Raw genomic sequence first — 12,014 nt, forward strand, 5'->3', positions numbered from 1 at the left:
TTGTTTGAATTTTTTTTCAACCCTCCACTTTCAGTCTGTATAGGTCTTTTTCTAAGAAGTGGGTCTCTTGTAGGAAGCACATGTGTAGGTCATGTCTTCTTATTCATTCAGCTTCTTTATATCTTTTGATTAGAGCATTTAATTCCTTTATTTTTTAAAAATTTTTATTTCATTGATTATGCCATTACAGTTATTCTATTCCACCTTCATTCCGCTCCACCCTGCACCCCCACACCTACCATCCCCCCTTTTAGTTTATGACCATGTGTCTCAAGTTCTTTGGATTCTATATTTTCCGTACTATTCTCACCCTCCCCCTATCTATTTTCTACCTACCGTCTATGCTAGTTATTTTCTGTACCTTATCGCCCTTCTCCTCCTCCCACTCCCCTGTTGCTAACCCTCCTTGAGATCTTCATTTCTACAGTTCTGCTCCTGATCTAGCTGTCCTTTTACTTTGCTTTTGTTTTAGATGTGGTTGTTAATAACTGTGAGTTTGCTGTCTTTTCCCTGTTCGTATTTTTTATCTTCTTTTCCTTAGATAATCCCTTTAACATTTCATATAATAAGGGCTTGCTGATGATGAACTCCTTGAATTTGATCTTATCTGAGAAGCACTTTATCGGCCCTTCCATTCTAAATGAAAGCTTTGCTGGATAGAGCAATCTTGGTTGTAGGTCTTTGGATTTCATGACTTGGAATTCCTCTTTCCAGCCCCTTCTTGCCTGTAAGGTCTCTTTTGAGAAATCTGCTGACAGTCTGATGGGGACTCCTTTGTAGGTGACTGTCCCCTTAACTCTTGCTGCTTCTAGGATTCTCTCCTTCATTTTAATCTTGGCTAATGTAATGATGATGTGCCTTGGTGTGTTCCTTCTTTGGTCCAACTTCTTTGGTACTCTCTGAGCTTCCTGAATTTCCTGGAAGTCTATTTCCTTTGCCAGATTGGGGAAATTCTCCTTTATTATTTGTTCAAATAAGTTTTCCACTGGTGGCTGTTCCTTTCCTCCTTCTGGTACTCCTATACTTCGGATGTTGGAGTGTTTAAAGTTGTCCTGGAGGTTCCTAAGCCTCTCCTCATTTTTTTGAATTCTTGTTTCTTCATATTTTCCTGTTTGCTCATTTTTTCCTTCCTTCTGTTTCACTACCTTGATTGTAGTCCCATTTTGCTCTTCACCACTATTGGTTTCCTCTGCAATTCTCTTCATTTCAATTAGTTTAGCCTTCATATGTTCCTCTAATTTGTGACTAAATAAACCAGTTCTCTGAGCATCCTGATCACCAGTGTTTTGAACTGTGCATCTGAGAGTTTTGCTATTTCTTTGTCGCTTAGAGTTATGGGCTCTGGGGCTTTTAGATCTTGAGCCATTTTAGGTCCTTTCACGCCCATTAAGTAGGAGAAGCGGAGCCTTAGGGGCGGGGCGGAGCCTCCAGGGTGGGGCCACTGGGTTGTGACGCCGTATATGGGGGCAGGGTCAGAGTGGGAAATGGCATCCCCCTCTCCTGCTTCCTTCGGCTAGGTGAGGATCGGAGCCTTATGTGTTCACCACGGTAGGGTCCCTCATGTCACTGGGTTGTATCGCTGTGTGTGGGAGCGGGGCGGCCCTCTCTGCTGTCTCCCCTTGCTGGGACTTGCTCAGTCCCATTTCACTGCCCATTCCCTTGCCGGTCTATCTGCCCAAGAATGCACCACCACAGTCAACCCGCCGCCCTGCGCCCTCGCTGGATCTACCGGTCACTCACTGGGTCGCTCACTGGGTCCACCATTTGCAACCCCGACGCCTGGGATCCACATGCCTGAGTCTGTCTGACCAAGTTTTCCTGTGCAACCCAGCTCAGCCAGCTGCTGATTTCGCCCCTCTTGCCTAAGGTCAGGCTGAAGCATTCATTTTTATCAGACTTCTGAGAAGTTCAATTTTCTGTGTTCTGGCTGTGTTTTCTATTACTAATATTTTGTTGTCTCTAAACTTGGTTGTGTGAGAAAGCATGGCATCTCCACCTATGCCTCCATCTTGGTGGAAGTCCTAATTCCTTTACTTTAAAAAATTATTATTGATAGGTACTTAATTCACTTTCAGTTTATTTCCTTCATAACTGTGTTCCTCTCTCTCAAACTCTTTTTCTTCTGTTTCTTAAAACTGTCCCTTTAGCATATCTTGTGATGCTTGTTTGGTGGAGTTGTATTCTTTGAGGCTTCTTTTGTCTTGAAAACTCCTTATTTTCACCTTCCATTTTAAATGAGAGCCTTGTTGAATACAGTAGTCTTTGTTGCAGGTCTTTGTTTTTCATTACTTGGAATAATTCTTGGCATTCCCTTCTGTTATATAGTGTTTCCTTTGAGAAGTCAGCTGCTAGCCCTATCAGGGTGCTTTTGTATGTTAGTTTCTATTTTTCCCTCACTGCCTTTAAGATTCTCTTTTTGTCTTGCAATTTTGACAATGTAATTATGATGTGTCTTGTAGTGGGCTTCTTGATGTTCCTCTTCATAGAGATACTCTGTGCTTCGTGGGCTTGTGTGGCTTTTTCTCTCATCAAATTAGGGAAGTTTTCCATTATTACTTTTTCAAACAGGTTTTCTATCCATTGCTCTTCTTCTCCCCTGGTATTCCTATTATACAGATATTATTATGTGTCATGTTATCCTGCAGTTCACTTAAACTGTCTTTGTTAATTTTGTGTCTTTTTTCCTTTTCTTGCTCTTTCTGGGAGTATTTTTCTACCATGTCCTCCAGCTAACTGATTCAATCCTCTAATCTGCTTCATCTAACCTGATTTTGATTTCTTCTGTTGTGTTCTTCAGTTCGGAAATTGTATTCTTTTTTTCCTTTTGGCCCTTGTTGATTGTTTATGTCCTTTTTTATGCTAATATAGTTTCTAGTATGTTCCTGGTAATTTCACAGTAGTTTTTGGTAAATCACACTGAGCTCATTGAGATTCCTTATAAACACTGTTTTGAACTCAATATCTTATAGTTGACTTGCCTCTGTTTCATTTAGCATTCTTTCTGTGGATTCCTCCTTTCTTTGTGATGGGGGGTTGTTTCTTTGACTTCCCATTGATTCAAAACTCTTCTTGTTTGCTTCTTCTTCTTAAATTGATGTGTGTTGACTTTCTGACTTTGTGTTTTGAACTTCTAGTTTAGGAGGCCTATGAGATTCAATGGTGCAGTCTCCTTCATCACCTGAACTTGATGCTCTTGGGATTCCCTTTATGTTGGTTCTCTGGATGTAATTGGGTTTTTATTGTTGTTGGGTGTTTCTCTGTTGGGTCTTTCCCTCCATCTGGTTGACTCAGGGTCACTTTGCCCACCACATCTTGTGTTCTGTTGTGCAGGTGCAGATAGGTTGTGTCAAAATTGATTATTCTGTATGTCCAAGGTTGTTAAGTTTCTCTCTCACTATCGCTCAGTTGTTTGTTCTGGGTGGTCTCTTCATGATTGAGTTGTAATTCCAGATTGGTCCTGGGAGGAGGGTAAGTGTGACTTCCATGCACTGCCCCAACATCTTCCTCCCTGTAAGTCCTTCTTTATCAGTATTTACTTTAAATGTAGGTGGAATAAATATAAATCAGCCAATCAGAAGATTGATTTGTTAAAGTATAAAAAACAAAAACTAAAAGCTCATTAACCAATTACATTTGTTCACACAATAATAATTTTAAATTTTAAGATGGACTTCCAGTTATATATGGTCCCAAGAGAATCACTTTCAATTTAAATATATAATTGGAATAATATTCTTCTAAGTGTATCTTTAAATTGAAAGTGATTGTCTTGTGGACAACATATAATTGGTTTGGGATGGGGATAAGGGTGGAAAGAAGGGGAGGGATTTAGTCAAATGATATGTATGAATGACCCATGAACATGTATAACAGTGTGTGGATTGGTTGTGAGAGCCAGGGGTGTATGGCAGTGGAAAGAAATGAGGGAAAAATAAGGACAACTGTAACAGAACAACAGTCAAATATTCCAAAGTAAATAAATAAAAATTGGAAATACAAATAAGATGAAATTAAAAGAAAAGAAAATGATATTCCACATCCCTGGCTGGTATGGCTCAGTGGGTTGAATGCTGGCCTGCACACCAATGGGCTGCTTCTTCAATTCCCAATCAGGGGACATGCCTAGGTTGAGGGCGTGGTCCCTGATAGGGGCACACAAGAGGCAACCACACTTGATGTCTCCTTCCCTCTCTTTCTCCCTCTATTCTCTTCTCTAGAATTAAATAAATAACATCTTTTAAAAAAAGAAAAACATATCCCATGCAAATAGTAGCCAAAAGGGGTTGGGGATGGGTATTAATATCAAAGAAAATAGACTACATGTCAAAAACTATTATAAGGAAGGATGAAAATAATAGTGTTTTGGTCCAGTCTGGTGTGGCTCAGTGGATTGAGCACCAGCCTGCAAACCAAAGGGTCACTGGTTTGATTCCTATCATGGCACATGCCTAGGCTGCAGGCCAGGTCCCCAGTTGGGGGTACATGAGAAGCAGCCACATATTGATATTTCTTTCCCTTTCTTTTTCCCTCCCTCCTCCTCTCTAAAAATAAAAAAAATAATATCTTTAAAGAAAAATAAAAAATAATGGTTTGAGTGAAGATAGAGAATAGAAAAGCAACAAAGAAAATTCCGTAAAACCAAAAGATATTTTCTTGCAAAGAGCAACAAAACTGACAAATCTTTATTTAAGAAAAAATGAGGAGATTCAAATTACTAAAACAGAAATGAAATTGGAAGCATAAGGATCCACATTTTAAAATCTAAAAAGATTATAATACAGTGTACTCTGATGTGCCAACTATCCATTTTCCTCCCAAATCTGTATTTCCACCTTGCCCGTATCTTGAACAAAACCTTTTAAATCATGCACCACATAGTCATCTCAGTCCTCTCTAATGCTAGTGGTCTCAGAAAGGAGAGATGGACATCATGTGTTTGGTTGGCAGAACCAGTGTTGGTCTTGGCTTGGCAATGTTAATTGTGTTACCTTGGGCAAATTGTTTCTCTCTCTAAATCTGGGTCTTCTCATATTTGGTGGATGATCATATCTTCCTCATAAGGTGGCTATGAAGTTTTAATGAGGTAATGGAGGTAACATGTTTACATCATGCCCATCAGGTAGTAAGCACTTAATAAATAAATATCAATTAGTAAGAAAATTAATAGAAGCTCTGAATTGACATATAATTAGTAAGAAATTTAATCAGTGATTTAAAAAATCTCCCAATGAAAATAATCCTTAAACTACATGGCTTCATTGGTGAATTTCACCAAATATTTAAAGGAGATAAAACAGCAAATCCTTCTTAAACTCTTCCAAGAAATAGAGGAGAAGTGAACATCTGAAAGTAATCAATGAGGTTGGCACTACCTTTATACCAATTCCAGAAAAAAATACCACAAGAAAAATACAGACCAATATCCTTTATAAATATTGATGCAAAAACAATCTACATAGTTCTAGTAAATTAACTTAAGCAGCATATTAAAAGAATTATACATTACAATCAAGTGGATTATTTCTATAAGGATATATATATATATATATATGTATATATATATATATATATATATATCCTAAAATAGTCACATGAAAAGTTTGTTAGCCTAACAAGTAACACTATAAATCCCAATTGACTAAAGTTGTCTTGCTACTCAGTATATGGGCCATTAAAATAAATCAGGTTACACCTCCTTTAAACAGAGGGATACCCATCGTCTCTTTACATAAAAAAAATCAATTATCTAGAATTATCAACTTAGAACTATAGAACATGTGTCTATAGTGATTTATCAAATGTGAAATTAGTGTACAGAATTTTATTAATGACCAGTTTAACACTTATATTAAGAATTCCACCCTGGCTATAGAAGCAAAAGAGATTTTCATTTATTTTTAGGTTAATGGTTCTAAATACTAATACTGTACTCCATCTTATCTTTCATAAATAAAAACGTCTCATTGGAAATAGCCCTTTTCCCAATAAGCACCCTGAATTTTATAATACTTACAAAACAACTTTTCATTGTTTCTTTTCCCTTATTAATAAATGTGATTCAAGCATTCACTAGATAGTGAAGCAGAAATATCCTCTCACATAATAATGTTCACAGAAGCAACTTAAAAAGTAGGTAATGTTACTGACTCTACTCTTTACCTCACAAAAATTAGGGGGAAAAATTGAGATAAAACAATAACCTTTGATCTTTTATGTATCTATATTGTCTATCTGAGTAAGTGTATTATTCAAATTGTCTTTTAATTATTAGTGCTAACCCTGGATCCCTTATGAAATGTTAGTTGACCATATAAATGATAACTACAGTTTTGGGGGCTCAACTTGTATTGAAAACATATTGTTTTAACCCAGAGTACATAGGTATCATATTAATGATTAATCAAATTCCATAATGCATGTTATATTTTATGTTAGTTGTTTTTTATCAGATACTTTATTTATTCAGAGTTAAAGTATCCTCAAGTGTTCAATTACCATTCCAAAGTGTATTTAAATAATACATACTTTTTATATAACTTTGTTGGCATTTGATATTATTAATTGTTCTACCATCAATTGGATCTCTTATTTACCCAAAGATCACATCATCTATTTAAAGCAATGGATAGACTACTAAATGAAAGTTCATTCTTTGGGATATTCATTTGGAAACTGACATTCTATTCTGCAAATATTACTATTACATAAGGATGTAAGGAAAGAAAGGTCACATTGTCTATCACAATTTATTTGCATTCACTTGGGCTTTTACAATATATTTACTGAGCTCCTACCACACACACACACACACACACACACACACACACACACACATAAAAAAACATTTTAGGATAGACAAGGGTTAACAAACATAGAGGAGGCATGAAAGGCATGATCTTGCCTCTTCTGGTTCTTCCAATGTTATGATTAAAGAGTCTGTGATTACTATATGGGTATATGTACAGAAGTCCTATGACAGATATATACAAAAAGGTTGGCAGCGTTAAAGCAACTATGTCACTTTTTTACATTCCACAATGAAAATACCAAGTGGATTGTTTTGCAGAATTAATTATGAGTTAACTGGCTCATTGAATCTATTTAAATTATTTTTAAGTCTTTTTAATTTTTTTCTATTTTTCAGACTATTTACTTATTTATCTTTAGGTGGGAAGGGGAGGAGAGAGGGAGAGAAATATTAATGTACAGTTGAGTTTGCCTCTCACACATCCCCTGCTGGAAACTGGCCTGAAATCCAGGCATGTGCCCTGACTGGGAATTGAACCACAATCCTTTGGTTCCCAGGCCTGAGCTCAATCCACTGAGCTACACCAGCAAGGGCTGAATCCTTTTAAATAGTAGCTCTTATAAGCTTACATGCATAGAATTATAAATAAAACTCCATATAAAAAATTAAAAGGGAAAGTAGCATAACCAGAAATGAGAAGACATAAATAGAGACTGATCACTTATTTTTATAACTCTGTTTCTTCCTTAGTTAAATGAAAACAATATTTCCTTCCTTGTATGCTACCGAAGATGTTTAGATTAATGGGAATAAAGACAGGTTAAATAATTTGTGTACTTCACTTTTAAAGCACTTTATAGAAGTTCTGGGTTTCACTTTTAGTTTGTTTTTAATTACACAGCAAATAGTTGTGTATATATACCAATGATTTGAAATAAAAATTCTCCTTGAAATTATTTGTATAAACAGTGTTGGCATCGTAGAAGAAGAGATATTTTAGTCATGGTCTATCCAGTTGCTTGTTAAATAAAATGCATTGTATTAATTTATTTATTTGTTAAATATCTGTTGACTACTAAGTGCATGTTGTTCTAGGTACAAGGAATAAAAATGAATAAAAAGGACAAATTTCTGTCTATGTGCTCCTTATATTCTAATAGAGAAAAATAGACAGTAGACAAAGTAAACAATTGTTTGGAACATTAGAAGTTACTGTTATAGAGAAAAAATAAATCAGGAAAGAAAATGATGAGTGCTGATGTAGGCGTGTTTGATTTTAAATAAAACCATCAAGGAAGATCTCATTAAAAGTATTTGCAATTGGAACAATTACTTAAGAAGATAAAAGAGCAAGTCATGCAGTTAACTAAGGAAATAAAGTTTTAGGCAGAAGAAACTGATTGTGCAAAGGCCCCAGAGGAGGAAAATTTTCCAGGATCAGCACCAAGATTTGGGCAATTGTATTAAGAAATCAAAGAAGAAATTGCTAATGATGAGGTTGAAAATGTAACATAAAGCCATATGTTTTAGGAATTTATAGGCCATTATATAGCTTTGGCATGTGCTCTGTGTGATATGAGCTGCCACTGGTATGTTTACGTTCTAAAAGAATCAATCTGGCTATTATGAGGTGTGAGAGAGTAGAGATGTGGAACAAGAATAAACAAAGGGATAACAGGGTAATATTGTATTAATCCAGGGTTGAGATTATGGTGATTTAAACAAGGGGGGAAGCAGTTGAGGTGGTGATAATGGTCACAATCAAGATATTTTTTTACAGTAGAGGCAATAGGAAGATATACTGGTAAACTGGTTTATAGAGTATAAGTAAAAGAGAAAAGTTAAAAGTGTTTCCAAGATTTATTTTCCTTAGTATATGGAAGGTACAGATTCAATAGCAGATAGGAAAAATAAAAATATAAATAAAATTATATTTTTAGATGAGATATTAGGAATTTTATTTTAGGCATCTTAATTTTGGATGAGTATTAGTTAGATATACAATCAGAGATAGCAATTTGTCAGTTGTGTATATGATGTTGGAGTTCAATATCCTTAATATAGAGATATTTTATTAAAGTTATAAGAGGATAAGACCAACAGAGTGATTGTACATAGTCAAGATGAGATGTCCAAGCCCTGAAGCCTCACACGCACCAAAGGTAAAATGTTATGAGGATTAGGATAATAAGAAAAGGAAATGATAAAGGATTAGATCATGATATAAGAGAAAATTCAAAAAATTTGGGGATTCACAAACCAAATGAAGGTGTTTAGAATGGATAGGTGTTCAAACATGTCAAATGAAATGTAAGTATTCCAAGTCATGAAATCCAAAGACCTACATCCAAGATTGATCTATCCAACAAAGCTTTCATTTAAAGAGCAGATTAAGTGCTTCTCAGATAAGATCAAATCCAAGGAGTTCATCATCACCAAGCCCTTATTATATGAAATGTTAGAGGACTTACCTAAGAAAAAGAAGATAAAAAAGATGAACAGTGAAAGGACAGAAAACTCACAGTTATTAAAAACTACATCTAAAATAAAAGCAAAGTAACAGGACAGCTAGATCAGGAGTGGATCATAGAAATGAAGATCATATGGAGGGTCAGTAACAGGAGAAGGGGGAGAACGTACAGAAAATAAGTAGCATAGGTGGTAGGTAGAAAATAGATAGGGGGAGGACAAGAATAGTATGGGAAATATAGAATCTAAAGAACTTCGCTGGCTTTCAAGATGGCGATGGAGTAGGACGGAGCAGATACCAGTTCCTAGTACAAAAGGGAGAAAAACCTGTCGGATGGGAGGAGGGGAAGCCAGCAAGCCAGCAGTTGCCAAGCATATATGAAAATAAGGGACCAGAAACCTCGACGGTCATGGAGGAACCAGACGGTAGGGAGACAGCAGTGGTACAGTAGTATCGGGGATGGAGCAAAGAGAAACAGTAGGGATCTCTGCCTGTGCATGGTTGGGGAACCAGCGCCCAGGGTGAGTGCCCAACGGTGCCTGGGACAGCGTTTGGCTCCCAGAGGGCTCCCTCCCTGGGATTTTTAGGCCGGCCAGCCAAGTGGCCCTGGAAAAGATGTGTGCAAGAGATTTCAGCCTGTGCACAATTTGGGGGACTAGTCACCAGAGGGGTGGTGTATCTGGGTGAGTGCCTGAGGGTGCCTGGGCCAACGTTCAGCGCCCCGAAAGCTCCCTCCCTAGGATTTTTCAGCTGGGACCTGCCAAGTGGCCCAACCAGAGGGGAGCAGATGGTATTTCAGCCTGCTCACAGTTCGGGGATCCAGCGCCTGGCGCGGTGCTGCTCCATCTCTAGGATTTTTCGGCTGAGGTTGGCCAGGGGACCCAGACAAACACAGGAGCACAAGGGATACACACCATGCAGCGTGCCATGACATGTGCACAGAGTTTCTAGGTCAGCGCCCAGTCCTCAGATTGGCTCCTGGCTTCCAGTTCACCCCCCTCATACTATCTGGAAGCCCTGGGCACTGAGGGGTCATGGGGAAAGAGCTGAGACTCTCAACCCCACCCCCCTTTCTGGCCAAGCCAGGTGGGGTGCCAGGAGAGACTTCCTTGATAGAGTTTACGAAGAGGGTGCGGAGGACAAGGGGCCCCACCCGAGGACTCTGTGGTTGCCAGCCCAGGAGAACTGAGAGGTACAGCATGGGGCTCTGAATCCAATAGACACAACAGCCTGGTCTGCTCCGCACCCAGCCTGGCAGCAAACCCGAGATTGGGCAGAGGACCTAGAGCTTCCCCACAGAACGAGGACAGGTCTGTGCTCAAGCCCCAGGGAACCAGGCCAGTGCAGGTGCCTGCAAACACCGCAAACAAGCCCATGGCAGTAACCCCTGGGAGGGGAGCGCTGTGAGGAAGTCCTAGTTCCCCACTGTACGGAGCTGAGGAGAGGTGCCAGGTGTCTGGATCCTGAGAGGGGCTGGCTGAAAAAATCACAACAATCGACCCTCAGACTACTGCAACTAGGAAAACCAGTTCAGCTAGTTTGAAACCAACAAGTGACGTTTCCTTCTTTGTCGTTGTTTTTGGGGGATTTTGTTTGTTTGTTTGTTTTTTGTTTCTTGTTTTTTATTTTACTTTATTTTATTTTTATTCTTTTTTTGCTTTTCTTTCTTTTTCCATTCTTTTTCTTTATCGTTTTGCTTTTTTAAAGTAATCTGTTATTTCTCGTAAATTTTATTACATTTTCATCTTTCGATACTTTTGTCCTCTTTTCTCGGATTTTCTGTTTTATTCCTTCTTCTTTTCTATCTGAACTTATTGCTCTTTCTTCCATTCCCGTACCATTTTTTTCCTCTTCCTTCCTTTTATTTCTTTCCTTGTTTTTTCTTTCTTTTACCCACAAGAGTCACAATCAACTTGAAAATATGAAAAGACCAGAGCTGGACCGGTAGAAGAGGCTTCCCAAAACTAGAGTCAGAGAGACAAATTGCACTCTGCTGTAGGAGAGAAGCCAAAAGTTGCTGCATAATTGCGTAGGTGGAGGCAGAGAATGACAGGATAAACAAAAGAGACTGCACTACTTAAATTCACAGGCATACCACCACAGAAGTTCACACCATAAACCCATGGTGTCAAAATAGATTAATCTAATGAGCTGAGGCTAACAAGAAGAGTCTCACAAACAATGGGAAGACAAAGAAACAATCCCCAAATGAAAGGAAAGGAGGAACCCTCAGAAAGAATGTTAGATGAAATAGACGCAAGTCAACTATCAGATACTGAATTCAAAGCACTGGTTATAAGGAAGTTCAAAGAGCTCACAATGAGCTATCAGAAACTACAGGGGAGCTATAATGATTTCACTGCAAACTATATTAACTTGAAAAAGAAAATAGAAAGTATCAGCAAGGGACAAGAGGAAATGAAGAAAACAACTTCCGAAATGCACAACACAGTAAAAAGTTTGAAAAGTACAATGGATGAGGTAGAGGATCAGATTAGAGAGTTGAAGGACAAAGTAGAAAACATCTCACAGAAAGAACAGGAAAGGGAAAAGAGGCTCAGAAAGAATGAAGAGGGATTAAGAGAAAGGCAAGACAATATGAAATGTAATAATGTCCAAATAATAGAAATGCCAGAAGGAGAAGAAGAAACACAACGGATAGAAGAAATATTTGAAAGAGTAATGAGAGAAAATTTCCCTAATTTGATAAAAGAAATAGTCACACAAATCCAGGAATCACACAGAGTCCCATTCAAGAGGAACCCAAAGAGGCCCACTTCAAGACACATCATCATC

Source organism: Artibeus jamaicensis, unplaced genomic scaffold (assembly GCF_021234435.1).
Source record: "Artibeus jamaicensis isolate MK-2021 breed Jamaican fruit bat unplaced genomic scaffold, CSHL_Jam_final contig_240, whole genome shotgun sequence".
Classification (NCBI taxonomy): domain Eukaryota; kingdom Metazoa; phylum Chordata; class Mammalia; order Chiroptera; family Phyllostomidae; genus Artibeus; species Artibeus jamaicensis.